Below are 17,547 nucleotides of genomic sequence, written 5' to 3' on the forward strand. Positions count from 1 at the left end.
AGTCCCGAGTGGGTGCAGGAAGCGAGGCCGCGAGAGCCGCCTCCTGCTGCGAGGGCCGCGGGCCGAGCGAAAGGGGTGCGGGCGCAGGGGCGGCCCCGGGGCCCGGAGCGGGGAGCCGCCCTTCGCCGCGGCTCGCAACCGAGCTCTTGCTGGGCTCCCGACCAGGGTCCCCATTCTGGGCGCTCACCGCCGTTGGAAGGCGAGTTCTCTGCGGTTTGCTTAGGTTGCTAAAATGCTAAGACAAATGAAAGGGTTTTTGCTTTTGTACAATTTTCTAATCTTTCATTTGCACTATAATTTTTTTTTGACCCGCAGGACACACGAGGGTCAGGAGTGCAAAAGGCATTTCCGGAGGTGCAAATGGTGTACAATGCTCAGCAGATGCCGAATTTCGGCGGAGAAAGTACCAACAGATTGCTCATTCCCTGGTCCCGGCAGATGGCTATTTTAACTAGCTCAATCTACTTAGTCCAAAGAATCCATTTAATTTCTCACCACTGCTTGTGGATAAAATTGGTTTTAAAAAAAGAAAAGAAAAAGCTAGGCCCTTGGGAAGCTTCCCATGATCGGTTCCTGTAATTGGAGTCCACAGGAACAGCCTTATAAAGTCATCTTCAGATGCACCCCCTTAGGGCTGAAAGGTGGCCCTGTGGCCTCCCCTAAGATTGAGTTTCTGCCATTGTGTATGGTTAAGCAGTCGCTGGTCCTTACCCACAACTACAATGGCAGGCCCCAAGGCAGAGACCTTGTCTAGCATTGGGCCCGGCACAGAGAAGCAGCCCAGTGTCACATGAAAGTGCATCACTCCACTGTCAGCAAATATTTACTAACGGCCTACTACATGCCCAGGAGACTCAGCAATGACAGTCGTGTCCCTGCTCTCATGAGCTTACCTTCTGGTATGGAAACAGACAACCAACAAATATGTGATGGGAGTGGAGTGCATATGAAATAAGAAAATTATGGAGGTGCCAGGGTATAAGGAATATTGACAGAAGGCCTCTGTGACAAGGTGACATCTTGGGCAGGAAGGGAGAGAGGCTGAGTTCTAAAGATAACCATTGGCTATGGGATCGAGGCCTTCAGTGCCTTCCACGAAGACAGACCAACTCCATGAGGCTGTTAAATAATAGAAGAGGGGGCGCCTGGGTGGGAACCGGTCAAGCATCTGAAGCTAGTTTTGGCACAGGCGAAGAGCTCACAGTTTCATGAGTTCAAGCTCCATATCGGGCTCTATGCTAACATTGCGGAGCCTGCTTGGGACTCTCCCTTCCTCCCTCTCTGCCCCTTCCCCACTTGCACTGTCTGGAAATAAATAAACTTTACAAACATAATAATGAATGAGAAAGGACTATGTGCACAGGAAAGCCATTATGATTACGGAAGGAGTTTCAGGTGTTTTGTCTACCTGTAGCAGCTGTCCTGAACCTGCCCAGAACCTCTAGCAAAGTGCTCAGCAAATGTCAGGTAGACAAGTGTTTCAGCTAACTACAGGACGAAGGTCATTAGGCAGCATATAGGAATAAAGATCTTTCTCTGGCAGAGTACAGGGTTGAGAAATGAACCTTGAGAGGCATTCTAAAAAATAAGTAAGTAAATAAACAGGCACTCACTTTCTCCTTGTAGGCACTTTACAAGTTTGGTTTGGGACACACCGAGGTTGAGGTTCTGGGCAAATAGCCAGATGGCAAATAGCAGGCAGTTGAAGACCAGCACCTGGAGGTCACTTGCTCGTGCGCAGTGGTTGACAGACAGTGAGCTTTTGGAGTGTGAGCCACTTGGAAGAGAATCTTACCTCTTTTTCCACAAACTAATCCAGTCATCATGCTCCAGAAAGCTCTGTGACTTGGAGCAAATATGGCTCCTACTAGCTTGGGCCAATCAAGCTCTCTGACCTCAGTAACCCTCCGCTGCCCCATGGCCCAGTTGAGTAGAAAACCCAACACTAAGTCTTCCATTCACTCCAAGAAGGCCTTCCTCCAGGCTGGAAGTCAGTTTTGACTTTGATTTTGCATTTATTCTCTTCTCCTCTGTGTTGCAAGTCATCTAATGCCTGTCACTTCCTCTGGGCTGGGTTGCTCCTTCTATCCTAAATGTATGACATATATAAACACTTGATAAATAGGAGCTGTTATTAAAGGACTTAGAGTCAGTGAAAAATTGCCTCAGTTCCCAGAGCCCTGGATTCTAAGCTTTCTCTCCTAATAACTGATACTGTCACCTTGGGTCTTAGTACCATCACTTGTACAAAAAATAATCACTTGCCACAATGATTACACAGACCCCTCCCAGCTGGAGCTGAGTCTGTGTGTGTACCCTCAGCTCGACAATGCAAGGAATAAGGTTTATTACAAGACGCTAAGCTAACTGCAATGGTAAATAGCCAGGGATATCTTTTGTGACGGAATTCACAGGAGAACGCAAAACGCTGCCATCAGTTGTTTCAGTTTTACTTGGAGATTATTTCATACGGCTCTTCCCCCCATCTCCTCAGGCCAGGAAAGGAATACGCGAACAATGAGATATTGTGCCCCGGTAAGTATATACCTCCTCAGACTGGTCTGCAATTAGAATTTCAAAGGTTCACACCTCAACCCACAATTTCTGGGGTTCATGGGCCATAATCCTCTTTAAATTTGAAACCGTGTCCCAGGGCAGGCCATCTGCACCTCTCATTTTCTCAAATACCCTGAAAACCATTCCTGGAGATCTGAAAGCGAAGAGTCTGATGTAGGCAAAACTTAAAACGCTGGATTTCTGCATTTCTGCTTGGAAATCTACATCATCCTTTTTCAGAAATGGCAAACACGCACGCATATGCACACTTAGGCCTGCCCGGCTTTGTGTAGGGCACCCATCATCTTTGTTGTTAGCATCATCCCCATCAGGGCATGCTCACACTCCTCATGTGGTTTCTTACTCTGAGCCCTGCTGACTGGGCCAAGACAGTGGTCCATGTAGCATGCTTTCTGTCTCCTTGCAAAGACACAATAAGAAGAGCTGTGGCCTATTTTCATGGACAGCGATGGTATTATTGACCCCTATGTCATCAGAGAACTGGCAGACTTCATAGGCTTCGCTCCAGCCTACCAACTAACAACCAAGCGGGGGGCATTTGCAAGATGGCCATCAACATACCAGGGATGGGAGAGGAAGGGTGGGGAGTGTGGGGTGCTCCCTGAGCGTAGGAAACTAAGAAGAGCTATCAGTGCTCTGATCAAACGTGTCAGCCAACATCCCAACCTGATGGGATGGAATTTACAGCACTCATCAAAGGTTTACAAGGCCTTCGTGGGACAGGAGCAATAGTGTAAGAAGAGACTGTGCTCTGCGTTATGTGGACCAAGGTCAGAATCTCTATTCTGTTGATTATCAGCCTCATCTTCTCAAATGCAAAATTAGCGCAATAATAAAACTACACTACAGGTTGTTAGGTGAAATAAAATGAGAGAATGTGGATAAAGTAGTTGACACATAGTGAATAATCAACCAATGTTAGTTCCCTTTGAACTCCTTTTATGTGAAGTATGACTAAAAATACATCTCTTTTCATTCCAGGACTCAGATAGATCTCTAAATTAGTCACCTGAAGGAGGAAAAAGAGGTGGGGGTGCAGGGTAGGCCACATAGCAATTCCAAAATATGAGATCTCAGATTTGGGAATCATCTTCACAGACCTAGCTTATTCCTGTAAGCATCCTTTGTGAGATCCAATCCATTAGTGATGGTTTTGGACTTTGGAAGTAAACAGGATCTAGAGTCCAATAGAATGAATACAAATCAGGATCAGAAATGAGTTAGGGCCATAAAATGAAAGCTTCATTTTCATGGAACATAGTTCCTGTAAAGAAGGACATTCTAAGCAAGGAGACTTCTAGCGGATAGAATAGAGCATTTCTTTTGCAGGAGCATGAGTTATAAGCTGCATGGATATTATTTCTTTGGAGTTTACTTATTGTTCAGAAATTTATTTTGTAGGAGCATGAGTTCTACCTAAGAAAGACGTGGACTCCTATCTCTGCCACATAGTAGCTATTCAACCTTGTTGAAGTAATTCACTTTTCTGGGTCTCAGTTTTCACATCTGAAAGATGGGAAGCAGTGGTAATACCTATGTTTTAGTGCTCTGAGGATTCAATGAGCCAAGTCACATAAAGTCCTTATGAAGAAATAGTGTTTATCTGAGAGAGTATAGCAGACGGTACTTGTCAGATAATATGGAAATATTGAAAACCTCATCTGGAGATATAAATTCTGATACTCCTTCCAAAAAAATTAAAAAGAAACAGAGACTTGCTGTGTACCAGATACTTTGCTAAGTGAATAGAATTAAAATTTTGGACACATGTGTCCTACCTTTAAACTTCATGACAACTTTATAAGGGAAGTATAATTACCCCAGATTTACCGGAGAGAAACCTATGGCTACTGAGGTATAGAATACCACTTTCTGAACCACTTGCTATCCTGGGCCAGGCACTGTACTAGTGGTTATGTGCGCTGCATCTGAATCCATTCATGTAACAGTCCCGACGTGGGAGTATTATAATGGAAACTGACACAAACGAAATCTCACTGCAAGTTAATATTCCTGAGCCTGGCAGACTAAATGCAATGCTGTTGCCACAGCCTGCAAAATCAGTCTCTTGACTACAGCTCGCATGGTGCTACTCGGTTAGATGTTTTTCCCAGCCCAGGCAACTAGAACGGATTCTTATTTCCTTATTTTACCTGATAACTTATAAATTCGTTTTCTATCATCTTAATGAAGTGCTAGAAGAGAGGAAAGCACTGTGGGATGGGGGGAGGGGCAGGCGGAGGGAGGGATGCATTTCATTTTATGTGTTTTACTGCTAGGCTCATGTTGCCATATTCTACCTAAGCTAAATAAAGACTGCTTCTGTTGTGTGCCTTGTATGAGTGCTTCCTAAGTGCACTCATGCAATTTCATGCAATAAAAAAAATAAAAAGCCTATTCTAGTCCCAAATGTACTTAATTTAAATACTCCAAGTAAATCACTCGAGCCTTCTCAGAAAGTCAAGGGGAGAAAGAATATGGTTTATTTGGAGACAAAAAACAACTCTCTACCTCTGTTTCTTGACCATCCCTTCTGATGGAGAGAAGAAAAGTCAGGCAGAGTGCTGGAACCTGAAGACTCATGGTATAAATATCAACTAAATGACCTCAGGAATATATTTCTGTCCGTCCTATGAAATGATAATAGTGTCAACTAATGATGGCTGTGCTTATTACGTGCCCTGCACTTTTCTGAGTCACTTCAGGCATGAAGTCACTAAGCAGTCCCAGCGACGAGATAAAGCGGGTCCTCATATTCTCCCCCATCTTATACAAGGGGGACACGTGAGGCCAGCTTGGCAACTGGTGGGGCAAGACTCACCAGTCTGATTTTCCAGTCCATGTAATTCGCCACCTTGCACCACAGGCTCATCCAAGACCGTGGGTCCACAGCCCCAGGAGAATTTTCTCTCCCCTAGGCGGGTTACCTTTGTTGTCCGAGGAGCTCATCACAAACTCAACTCAAATGCCAGCGGGCCCGGCCTGGAGAGCACTCCCCTTGCCCATTCCAGCAGCTGAGGCTAACCTTGCTGTGGATGTCTGCAATTCAGCCTTTCTCACTCTGGGGGATGCTGGCTCCGTGCGCAGGGACTTCAGGCTTGCTACACATGGAGATGCTGAGAATCTCCCCGGTGACAAGTGGCTCTGTGGGTGGCAGGGCTCAGCTCAGAACTGAGATCTTCCTTCTGAATTTCTTGCACTACAAAAATCCCAGACTGTCAATCCCTGAGGGCGCTGGGGGACTGACTCTATCCTTCTCTGTGTCACCACCTATGCCCCTGAGGATCCTGGAGGCCCAGGCGTGGCATTTTACCAGCACCATCTCCTGCAATCTCCCTCATAGCCTAGGGAACTAACATGCTTTCTGCTGAGAGAACTCACACACAGGCACATGCTGCTCAAGGTCAACGGTCAATCAGTGGAGAACTACTGTTCACACACCCAGTGTAAACTTAAACCCTGCAGACTGCTCCCCCACGGAAGGCACTGCCCAGTACGGGTCCTCTGGGGCCCCCAATAAATGTGTTTGGGATTGAACTGGCTCCCTTTTACAGACTACATTTTTTTTTTTTTGAGAAAGAGACGGAACACAAGCAGGGGAGGGGCAGGGAGAGAGAGGGAGACACAGAATCAGAAGCAGGCTCCAGGCTCCGAGCTGTCAGCACAGAGCCTGACACGAGGCTCAAACTCGTGACCTGTGAGATCATGACCTGAGCCGAAATCGGACACTTAACTGAGCCCCCCAGGCGCCCCTGGACTACATCATTTCTAATATGAGCAAAACCACCTCCAGTGCAGAAAAATTGTGGTGTCAATGGGGTTCCTAAAAATTTGCAGTCTACAGGAGTGCGAGATTTTGAAATCTTAGTTTATTTCTGAAAAAGAAACATGAGGCTGAAAAATGAGAAGAACTTACAGAACATCCAGGTTTCTTCTTCTTCTTTTTTTTTTTGACGAATGTGTTTTGTTTTCAGTTTAGACCTCATCACACTCATGTCCACTTCTGTGTTCTCTCAAGGCTGAGAACATGCCTCTCTTACCACCCTTTTCCATGGCACCATTTTTTCAAATATTTGTATTTCTCCAACTAGACTGTGGGCTCCTTGAGAGGAGGAGGTTTTCTGTCCATTGATACAGTCCCAGAGTCCCAGAGGCTTAAGAGATACTCATTGGATAGATGAAGAAAAGAATAACTGAATGAATGAATGAATGAATGAATGAATGAATGAATGAATGAAAAAATGAGAATTTACAGGAGAAAGGGTTTTGGAGGAATTGGATGAGGAGAACTGGAAAGAGCAGTCCTGGTTCTCAGAGTCACCTGCATCACTGAACCTCGTCACAAACCTCAGAGCCAGCTCCCTGAAGATTTGTGGGGAACCAGGGTCAGAGCCCAGGTATTTTGGCTCCAAAGGCATTCCTTACTCCTCCACCTTTTCCAGTCACATTTCAAAGAAGAGACTGAAGACCATGTCTTCGGAAAAATATCTGAACCCCCGTGTATGAACAGACCCTGCTGGCCTCCCCATCATGGTGTCAAGGAATGCGTATAGATATTCACCTACTATTTCAAAACTCTAACTGTATAAAATCTAGCCCCAGATCAGTTAACTGACACCCCTGATTTTGAGCAAGAAGGCTGTGAGTGTGCTGTGGGACCAGAGTGGTACTCCTACTTCTGTTTTTATTTCCTTGTCTCTTTCTCCTCTTTCCTTCTCTCCAAAGCCAGCTAAAGTGGGGAACTTGTGGGCGATCAGCGTCAGTGGACGGGACTTTCTACCTCCTCCCGTCCTACCCTCCCTTCCTCAAGAGCCCCTGTAGAAGAGGTACGAGGTCATGAGAAATAAAAAGAGAGATGTTTTGTGACAACACTAGGTGGCGGTGATTTTTTTTTTTTTTAATAACCTCCTCCTCCAGCCCTGCAGACCCTGTGGCGCATAGATGAAATTTCTGCTTTGACCAAATCCACTTTCTTCTCTAATCGACACATCCTTTCCCCCTTGGGCATTTTCAGAGATGAAACCACCGTGTCCTGAGTCCCTGAGGACATTCTTCAATGGATGCAGAGATATTCTGTTGGATTCAGTTCTATCCCACAGTTACTAAGCAGAACTACAGCCCTTCCAATGGTTAACAGTGTGTGACTTGGATTCAGATTCCCCGAGTTCAAGTCCCCACTCTGCCACTTCATAGGGACTGTTAACCTTAGGCAAATTACTTAATGTCAATTTCTTTACTTTTTTTAATTTCTTTACTTTTAAAAGGAGGATCGGGGTGCCTGGATGGCTCAGTCAGTTAAGTGTCTGACTTGAGCTCAGGTCATGATCTCATGATTCATGGGTTTGAGCCCAGCGTCAGGCTCTGTGCTGACAGCTCAGAGTCTGGAGCCTGCTTTGGATTCTGTGTCTCCCTCTCTTTCTGCCCTTCCCCTGCTCACGCTCTGTCTCTCTCTCTCTCTCTCTCTCTCTCTCTCTCAAAAGTAAATAAACATTTTCAAAAATATTTTTTTAAAAAGGAGGATCATGAGAAGATCTTTCTCTCCCAAGGTTGTTGGGAGGGACAACTGGGAATCCATGCATGATGCTTAGCACAGTGCCTGGTATATAGAAAACAATCAACAAATGTTAACTACAAATATCATTACCTGTATTCTAAGCAGTTGCTATGCTAGATTCTTTGGGAGCCAGGAAGATACACAAGACAGCTCCTGTCCACATACTAAGCACAGATACAAGTTTTCAGTACGGCTAATGAAATGTTCAAAGAATTCAAACAGAAATAAATATGTATTTCAAATATGTGACCTATGAGTATAAAGTTCAAAAACGTCATTTCATGTATGACTATCTCTTTGATTTGCCCAAAGCCCAGTTAGACCTACTTTTAAATTTTTTTTTAAATGTTTATTCATTTTTGAGAGACAGAGCATGAGGGGGACAGGGGCAGAGAGAGAGGGACACACAGACTCTGAAGCAGGCTCCAGGCTCTGAGCTGTCAGCACAGAGCCCGATGCGGGGCTCAAACCCACAAACCATGAGATCATGACCTGAGCCTAAGTCGGATGCTTAATTGACTGAACCAACCAGGTGCCCCTGGTTAGACCTATTTTTATGAGCTCTTTTCAAAGCTGCCAATCATCTTCAAGAAGAAAACTTTGATGAATGACAGCCATGCATGACTTTGGCACTGAGAAGGAACACAGAATGCCAGGATGGCCAGCTCCTTTTCCAAAGCCCAATCATTTCACTTCCTTTGACTTCCTTTTCCTTATAGTTAAAACTAGAAGCGTGGGGCAGAAGTCCTCAGGTTTTAGGACAATACCCTCCACTTTGATGAATTCCTGTTTGACATCAGTGTCACAACCAACCCCAAAATGAGGCTTCCAGCCTCTGCCTCAAGATCCACCTGCAAAGCCAAGAACAGTCTGGAGGTCACCGGTGCTGGGCTGGGAGCCCCTGGTAGAGGTACCCTATAGTACGTGAATCTATCGCAGTGCACGGTTGTTGCTTTTCCCAAGTACGAATTCACCTGCAAGGTATGTAAACCCACATAACAATGAGCTGTATTATGACAGATGTTTTCCCTAATTATGTCAAATGTAGGGCATCACTCTATTTGAAAAAGGAAAATTGCCTACCCACCACAGAGCTTTCTTCTTAGCATATGCTATTTGGTTAGCATCCTTCTCAAATGTTAACATTCCACATCATACTAGGGGCTCTATTTAAAAAAAAAGAAAACCCTCTACAATTGCGAGGAACCTTCTGACAGACGCATCTAGCTTCTGCTCCCTGCTTTTTATTTTACTTTCAATTTTTTGAAAAATTAGTCTTACTGCTCTGGCCGTAGAGATTTAGAGGTTATTATACAAACTATTTATAAAATTGCTATGTTTAAGTGGACAGCAAAGAACGCACTGTTGATTGGATCTGGAGATGATTATTTTCAGTATCTTTCATTTTTATTTTATGAGCAAACTGATTTTTTTCCCCTAGTATCTGCCTTTGGGAATTAACTTTCATTTACCCCCAACTAATTTCAGAATCCTGAATTTAGCAGTTCAGATAGACCTTGTAGGACGTTGGCTATATTTTCTGTCTGCCCTTCTTTTAGGAACTCCCCACCCCGATTCCACATGATTCTCCAGAGACTGTCAATCACAGGTCTCCACGCGCTCAACCAGAGGGCTGGTACCGGCTGGCCAATCAGAATATCCCAGACTCCTGAAAGCAGAGCTAATGGGTATCCCCATCAATAGGAAATAAACTCCAGCAAGGCCAATCAGGGGGCTTTCCAAAGGACCCCTGGGGCGCTGGGGTCAAGAGCAACATGCCTCTTCTCTAGGAGCTTAGTAGGGACTTAGTAAGCCTTCTGCTACTAGTGACCATCTTTGCCACACAAGAGAGGTTGCTCAAGAATGATATTAACCAAAAGACAGCAGGAGATGGAGGGAGAGAAGGAGAGTGAGAAAGAGAGAGAGAGAGGCCAGATGACATCATTTGAATGACTGGATCTGCATAATCTATACCATGCCTGATGCCAGTCCCGCCCTGGTATGTAATGGAAGCAACTACACTTCTAACGAAAGCTGGTCTGAGATGGGTTTCTACCAATAAAACTAGAAGAACTCTAATCTTTTCCTGGATTCCAGTACCACCTTCGGAGTTGGCAGACGTGTTACCTGATGTTCACTGCCTCAGAGCCTCAGTTTTCTGTCTAAAAAATAGGAATAACAATATCCACCTCATAGGACTGTTATAAAGAGTAAGTTAGATAATACACACAACCAACTGGGAAAAAGTATTTGCAAATCATGTATTTGCTAAGCATCTAGTATCCAAAATATGTTACCTCTTACGATTCAACAGTAAAAAGAAAATGACGGATTTTTAAAATAGGCAAAAGTCTTGAATAAACATTTCTCCAAAGATGATATAGGCACATGAAGAGATGTTCCATATTATTAGTTATCAGGGAAATGCAAATCTAAACCCACAATGAGACACCACTCACACTGACTAGTATGGCTATAATGAAAAAGTAACAAGTGTTGGGGAGGATGTGGAGAATCTGGAACCTCATACATTCCATGTAAAATGATGTAGCAGCTTTGGAAATCAAAGCTTAAAAGGTTAAACACAGTGTTACCATATGACCCAGCAATTCCGCTCTTGCTTATGTACTCAAAAGAAATGAAAACACACGTCCACACAAAGACTTGTATGTGAATGTTCATAGGAGCATTATTCGTAGTAGTGGAAACAACCCAGATGTCCATGAATGGACAAACCAAGTGTGGTATATCCATATAATGGATACTATTCGGTCACCAAAAGGAATAAAGTACTGATACGTGCTACAACACGGGTGAAACTTGAAAACACACTATGCTAGTAAAAACACAAAAGCCCACAAATTATGATTCAGTTTACATAAAATATCCAGAATAAGCTAATCAATAGACACAGAAAGCAGACAGAAAGCCCGTGGCTGACAGGGGCTGGGAGAAGGTAGGAAGGAGCGACTGCCCACTGACAGGGTTTCCTTTAGGGACTGGAATTCTATCGGGGGGATGGTTATACAACTTTGTGAACACAGTCGTCATGACTGGGTTATATACGTTAAAAGCGTACATTTTACTTATGTGAATTATATATATAACTTAAAAAATCATCACTACGCTGATGCAGGAGGAAGGTACACCTTATTCTCCATGAATAATAACGACCACATTGTGTGGTGGTTGGTGGGGGGCGGGGTGGTGGCTGCACCTGTGAGCACAGCGTAGATGCAGAGAAGTTGGGTCACTGTGTTGTAGACCGGAATCTAGTGGAGCATTGTGTGTCACCTATACTCAAAAAAAAAATTTTTTTAAGGGAAACAATAAGCACTATAATGGCTATCATTCAGGATCTCCCAGGTACAAGACAATTCACAGACACGTAGCTGTTACTCTGCTCCTGTTCAATGGAGAGAAAACTGAGGCTCAGAGAAGTGGTTTTGCAACTAGTGAGCACAGGAGCTAAGATTCAAATACAACAAGTCCATCTGATCTCAATGTTCAAGCCCTCTGTATTACACTTCCCTCTTTAGACAAATAGTACTTTGTCATTGGCATGGCTTGGATGTGACAGGGATTATTGGTTTCGTGTGACCCTCTGTTTGGTCTCCCTGTCTTCAGTAACAGAACCCCATATGATTCAGGACAGCTGGTACGGCCGTGTGCCTAAGTCTAGCCAGTGAATGCACACTGAGGTCCTATGTAGGACTTCCGGGAAAGTACCTTAAAAAGAGCTAATTCCGCTAGTGGGGGACCCCCATTGCCCCTCGCCTCTTCCTCTATCCTGCCACCTGTAGTGAGGATGTGATCGATGGCTGACACTCCAGCAACCATTTTGGAACATGAGGTAATATGCTGGATGGTGCAGCCAGACATGTAAAACAGCTTGGATCCCTGATAACAATACAGGCACCATCTGGCTTTGGACGATCTCTAGACCTCTCTGATCTGAGAGAAAGAAGGACAAAAACCCTAACTGCAAATGCCATTTGAATTTTTGTTTATAAGCATTTGGGATCTAGTCTTGACTTAAACAATGAGCCTATGAACATTCTAAGCCAACTAAGACCATAAAAAATAGTTCATCTCTGAAGAGGCCAGCTAAATTAGAAGTATTCTACTAGAGTCCTTTTCCCCACCTTGCCCTCTTTTAGAGTCTATATTCAGAGGCATAGAGAGTCTATTGAATTATTCTGAAGACAGTCACTATGGCCTACTTTATGAAGTTATAGAATCATTGAAAAGACTGATCTCAATTTACTGAGTAGAGGCTTTACATACCATAAGAGCCTAAATTTCATCTCAGGAATTGCTTCAGAAAATACAGCCACAGAGGAGCCAACAGGCTCCCGCAGAGTGGATTTCTGAAAACGGAAATTTATTTACATAACCTTTGCACAATTTGGTTAAGAGAGAAGAGACAGGACAGATTCCAAATAGAAGATGATAAAGCTCAAAGACTTCTTTGCTTTCAAATTAATGTTCTGCTCAATCTTTCCAGAGTCAGCATTTAAAATTCCAGAATTATTTTCTCTGCCAGAAAGATAAACGGTGGTGGGCCTTTCACGGGGGACACAGGATCGCCGTGTTGGCGTTGGTTTATTTGTTTACATAAGACAGATCTGAGGGGCGCCTGGGGGACTCAGTAGGTTAAGCAACTGACTTCAGCTCAGGTCCTCATCTCACGGTTCGTGAGTTCAAGCCCCGCATTGGGCTCTGTGCTGACAGCTCAGAGCCTGGAGCCTGCTTCGGATTCTGTGTCTCCCTCTCTCTCTGCCCCTCCCCTGATCGTGCTCTGTCTCTCTCTTGAAAATAAATAAAAATTTAAAAAATTCTCTTAAAATAAAGAAAGAACGAGGAAGACTTTACAAAAAAAAAAAAAAAAGACAGACTTGATATTTACTAGTCGACGTATTATTGCCAACCCAGATTCAGGTGGGTACAGAACTGCTGGGTTAAGAACGGGTTTTCTTTGGCTGTCCTTCTTCCTCACGAGGGTTCTTAAGAACTCAAGCTGCAATGACGTAAGTGAGGATGGTACATTTGGAGGAAGGAAACATTTTTCCACACTGTTTTTTTCGGCAGCTTAATTCTTCTGCTTTTGTACACACGAAGGATAGCTAGAGCTGTAACTAGAATATTCTTTATGAGGGTAAAAAAATTCTACTTTTATTTTGTTATTTTGTGCTATAGGCAGTGAGAATTCCAATTAAAACTTATTAGCTCTTTCTCCAGACTTGGTGGAATACTTTACCCTACTTTTTCCTTTTCTTTCTTTCTTTTTTTAGTGTTTATTGATTTTTGAGAAAGACAAGTGGAGGGGAGGGGAAGAGAGGGAGACACAAAATCCAAAGCAGGCTCCAGGCTCAGAGCGGTCAGCACAGAGCCTGATGCGGGGCTCGAACTCACAAGCCTTGAGATCCTGAGTGGAGCTGAAGTTGGATGCTTAACCGACGGAGCCACCCAGCGCCCCCTACTTGCATGCATGTGGAAGGACGGACACACACACAGACACAGACACAGACACACAGACACAGACACACACACACAGACACAGACACACACACACACACACACACACACACACACACACACACACACACACCCCTACACACCAGAACACAGGAATCAGGGAGCAAACCACACAGATAACCAGGGGCCAAATTCGTTTCTATCAAGTCCATGCACCAAAACTCATGAGTTACCATCCCAGGAGCACGGCCTTAGCTCTCCTTTGGACTATACACCCAATTCTGCAAGTCTGGTGAGCTGGGTTTTAGGTTTTCAGCACACTGAACAGAGTGGTTATTCTGGGAACTGTGAGAAGGGGCAACAAAAAAAGGGGAGAAATACCCCAAACTGTAGAAATTTGCTAACACCCCCACAAAAAGGAAGTCTACACCACGTGCCTGCTAATGAGGGCAAATCATTCTCCTCAACGGATGCCAGCCTCAATAAAAAGTGATGTTCAAAACGACGAACCTTTGTAATCAAGAGGAGTTTTGAAACATGATGCTATATTCTAGGCACCATGCCAGATGCAGGTCTTTTAGAAGGGTTTTCAATCAGACCAGCAAAAATAACATAAAATAAAAAAAAAATATTTGGTGCTCAAAGCCTTTGCAGAAAATGCAAATTTGTTAAGGAAAGCAGCAACGGGTGAGCACAGGTTAGGAGCCAAAGGACCTGGAATCATGGGGTGCCTGGGTGGCTCCATCAGTTGAGTGTCCAACTCTTTTTAAGATTAAAATTGTTTAAATGTTTCATTTCATATTTGAGAGAGAGAGAGAGCGAGCAAGGGAGGGGCAGAGAGACAGAGACAGACTGAAGCAGGCTCCAGGCTCCAAGCTGTCAGCACAGAGCTCAACATGGGGCTTGAACTCACAAACTGTGAGATGACCTCAGCTGAAGGTGGACACTTACCCAACTGAGCCGTCCAGGCACCCCTAACTCTTGATTTCGGCTTAGGTCATGATCCAAGGTTGTGGGATCGAGTCCCACACTGGGCTCCACTCTGAACATGGAGCCTGCTTAAGATTCTCTGTCTCTCTGTCTCTCTCCCCCCTCCCCTGCTCATGCTCTCTCTCTCTAAAATAAAAAAAGAGACAAATACATTTAAAAAAAACCTGGAGTCAGATCCAGACACTACCATTTACAAGCTGTATGGTACAGAGAAAAAAGATTCAACTTCCCTCGTCCCTACAATGGGACTAATGACAGCAACTTCAAAGGCTGCTGTGAATATTAAATAGGCTGATATATGTGAGAATCCACTGTGTGTCTCCCATAAACGTTCACTTGATCCAAAGCACTGACATTTTGCTTTGTATTTGAATCTTTGGTTTTTTCCATGGAACATTATTATTTGCTCTGATGTCAATTAAAATCAAAGAATAATGTGAGCCAGCCATTTCACTCCTAGGTATATGACAACATAAGTGCATATATATATATATACACATTCATCAAAAGACACACATAATAATGTTCACAGAAGTATAGCATATATAATAATGTAGGTATAAAGGCTCAGGAAGAAGTAACAACTCTCTAGGGTCCTGTGGTCCATACACAGCTCCACGTCCATTCCTGGTCTTCCTACTCCAGCCTGCCTACGGTCCGCAACTGTACGCATTTCATGAATACGTCCTCCCAGTGGTTCATGTACTTTATAATATAATTTGCCCTATTCTCTGAGGAATATGATGGAATATAAATACATAAGTAAACACACGTGTGCACAGGCATGTACACACACACACACAAACACACATGCACACAGATCTGGCTCAGGCTGTCTTTCACATTCTCTGATCCAAAACGGGGCCAAGTCTCTGGTCCCATGATCTGGAAGCCATGAATGTATATTCATCATAGAACAAACGTTTAAGTAGGAAGGAAGTGAGTAGGTTTACACGTGTAACGTAGCAGGCAAGTGGCCGAGCGCTTTCCAGTATTGCTCACGTCATCCTCAACACACCCTGTAAAGAGATCATCGCTGTGTAGAGGTTACGTGACCAACCCACCACCAGGTAGCCACTCTGTGCTTGAATCCAGTTCTGACTCCAGGATCACTTCTCTCCCACCCACGCCACGGCCGGAAACCACCAGTCAGAAGAGACGTAGATGGCCACGGATCCGGGATGGATTTGGTCTGGGCAGAAGTTCGCATCCTTGACTCCAGTCCCAGGTCCCTGTTACCACCCCCGAGACTGCAAAGTTTGGGAATCACACCCCCACTTAACGCAGTCTGCTCTTCAGAATGCAAAAGGCATCTAGTTTGGGTCAAGCGTCTGGTCCACTGAGGCCATGTTACATCAGCGTACGCGCTTCTTAATAACCGACTCTAATAAATGGCAGGTTTTACCCAACTCAACGGACTGGCTTCGTCGTCGCCTGGTTCATGCCGGCAGACCAGCACAGATGTGAAAGTCAAGCTGACCTAGTCTCAGTCCTCATCCGGGCTGCCGTGTCTGGCTTCCATGGGAGGTGCCCTCCCCGCCCCCGGACCCCAGCCCTGGAAAACAGCAGAACCCAAAGGCATTCTGACTTCTTTTCATACAAAGAGGGTAACAGCCACAGGGATTTATCCCCTAGGAAGCGAGGCATAACTGTTCACAGCCCCATCCGCATGGCATCTAGGACAACCTTCAAGGCAGACTGTGAAAGAGACTTCCACTACAAAGAATTTTCTGAGGTCTCCTTCAAGGATCTGTTCCTAAGCAGAGTCAGCTTCAGGACCTTAGCCTCCTGGAACCCAAGACCGGCTGCCTTACCTCCCCCGCTTGTGTTTTTGCTGCCCCTACTTCCTCTCAGCTATAGACCTTCCCTGGTAGATACTGAGGATCAGCAGACAGAAAGGCCTTAGGCCAAAGTCAAGGATGGTTTACGGTAACCGACTAGCATTCAGCCTCAGGGATCTAAACCCTTGGATGCTATGGTCCTTAGGCCATAATGCACACTCGCTGGTTAACATTCTGGTGGCCGCTGTAGGATGGGCCGCGGCCAGGGGCACTAGGAAAGCTGAGGAGAGAGGCCCCAGCGGGCTCTGGTTATGGCTGGGGTAGGAGAGGGGAAGCAGAGGAGGAGAAAGGCAAGTAATAGAAGCGAGCAAGATTTCACCTCTGTCTGGTCTCCCTGGAGAGAGTTTTGAAAAGTTAACGGACAGTCGGCTAGTGGAGTTCTAGCACCAAAACACAGAGGGAAAAGGATAAGAAGACCCATTACTACCCACCCGCCATGACTCAGAGCTTTGCCTCCATTATATCTCCTTCAATTCTTACACAATCCTGTGAGGTCAAATGATCCCCATTTTACAGATGAGGAAATTGAGGCGCCGAGAAGTTAAATACGTGGCCCACGTCCTAACAAGCAGGTCTGTGGGACTTCAAAGCCAGTATTGGCTTTCAGCACTGAACGCCTACAGCTTCACCCCTGCAGACATGTCTGAGAAACAGATGGGACAACATCACTTTCCTCTTGATCTGATGTCCTTGGGGGGGGCCTGTACCCCCTCCTCCTTCCTCTTCAGAGACACAAACACATTCACACAACACACACAAATTGGGGAAAAAATGAATTATGATCAATTTGGATGTATATTCCCTTTTGGGTCCTTGCACGCTGCAAGTGTGGGCCCCCAGATGACGCCCTACCGTAGGTCATGTTGTTTTTCTGACCCTCTTTCTGGCTGGGGCCTCTTCTCCAGAGGATTCCATGTGGAAGCGTGGAGAGGGCCTCCTGACCATGAGGTGTGGAAGCGTGGCCACCAGGTTGGGCGGGGCTGTGCCCCGGGAGCCAGCACCTCCCACGGTTAACACAGCTGGTCTCCGTGGACTCACACTGGGCGGGCTCGTCCTGGTCCTTGCCGCAGGGATCCAGACAAAGGCTGACCAGCCGGGCCCACATCT

General features: G+C 45.1%; 1 protein-coding gene across 4 annotated transcripts in view; it reads right to left on the reverse strand.

The window, feature by feature from the left end:
* The window catches only part of ASAP1 (ArfGAP with SH3 domain, ankyrin repeat and PH domain 1), a 310,121-nt gene that overhangs the window by 258,802 nt on the left and 33,772 nt on the right, over positions 1 to 17,547 (reverse strand). The gene's annotated exons all lie outside the window — the stretch shown is intronic.

The sequence above is a fragment of the Suricata suricatta genome, chromosome 15 (genome assembly GCF_006229205.1).
Source record: "Suricata suricatta isolate VVHF042 chromosome 15, meerkat_22Aug2017_6uvM2_HiC, whole genome shotgun sequence".
Classification (NCBI taxonomy): domain Eukaryota; kingdom Metazoa; phylum Chordata; class Mammalia; order Carnivora; family Herpestidae; genus Suricata; species Suricata suricatta.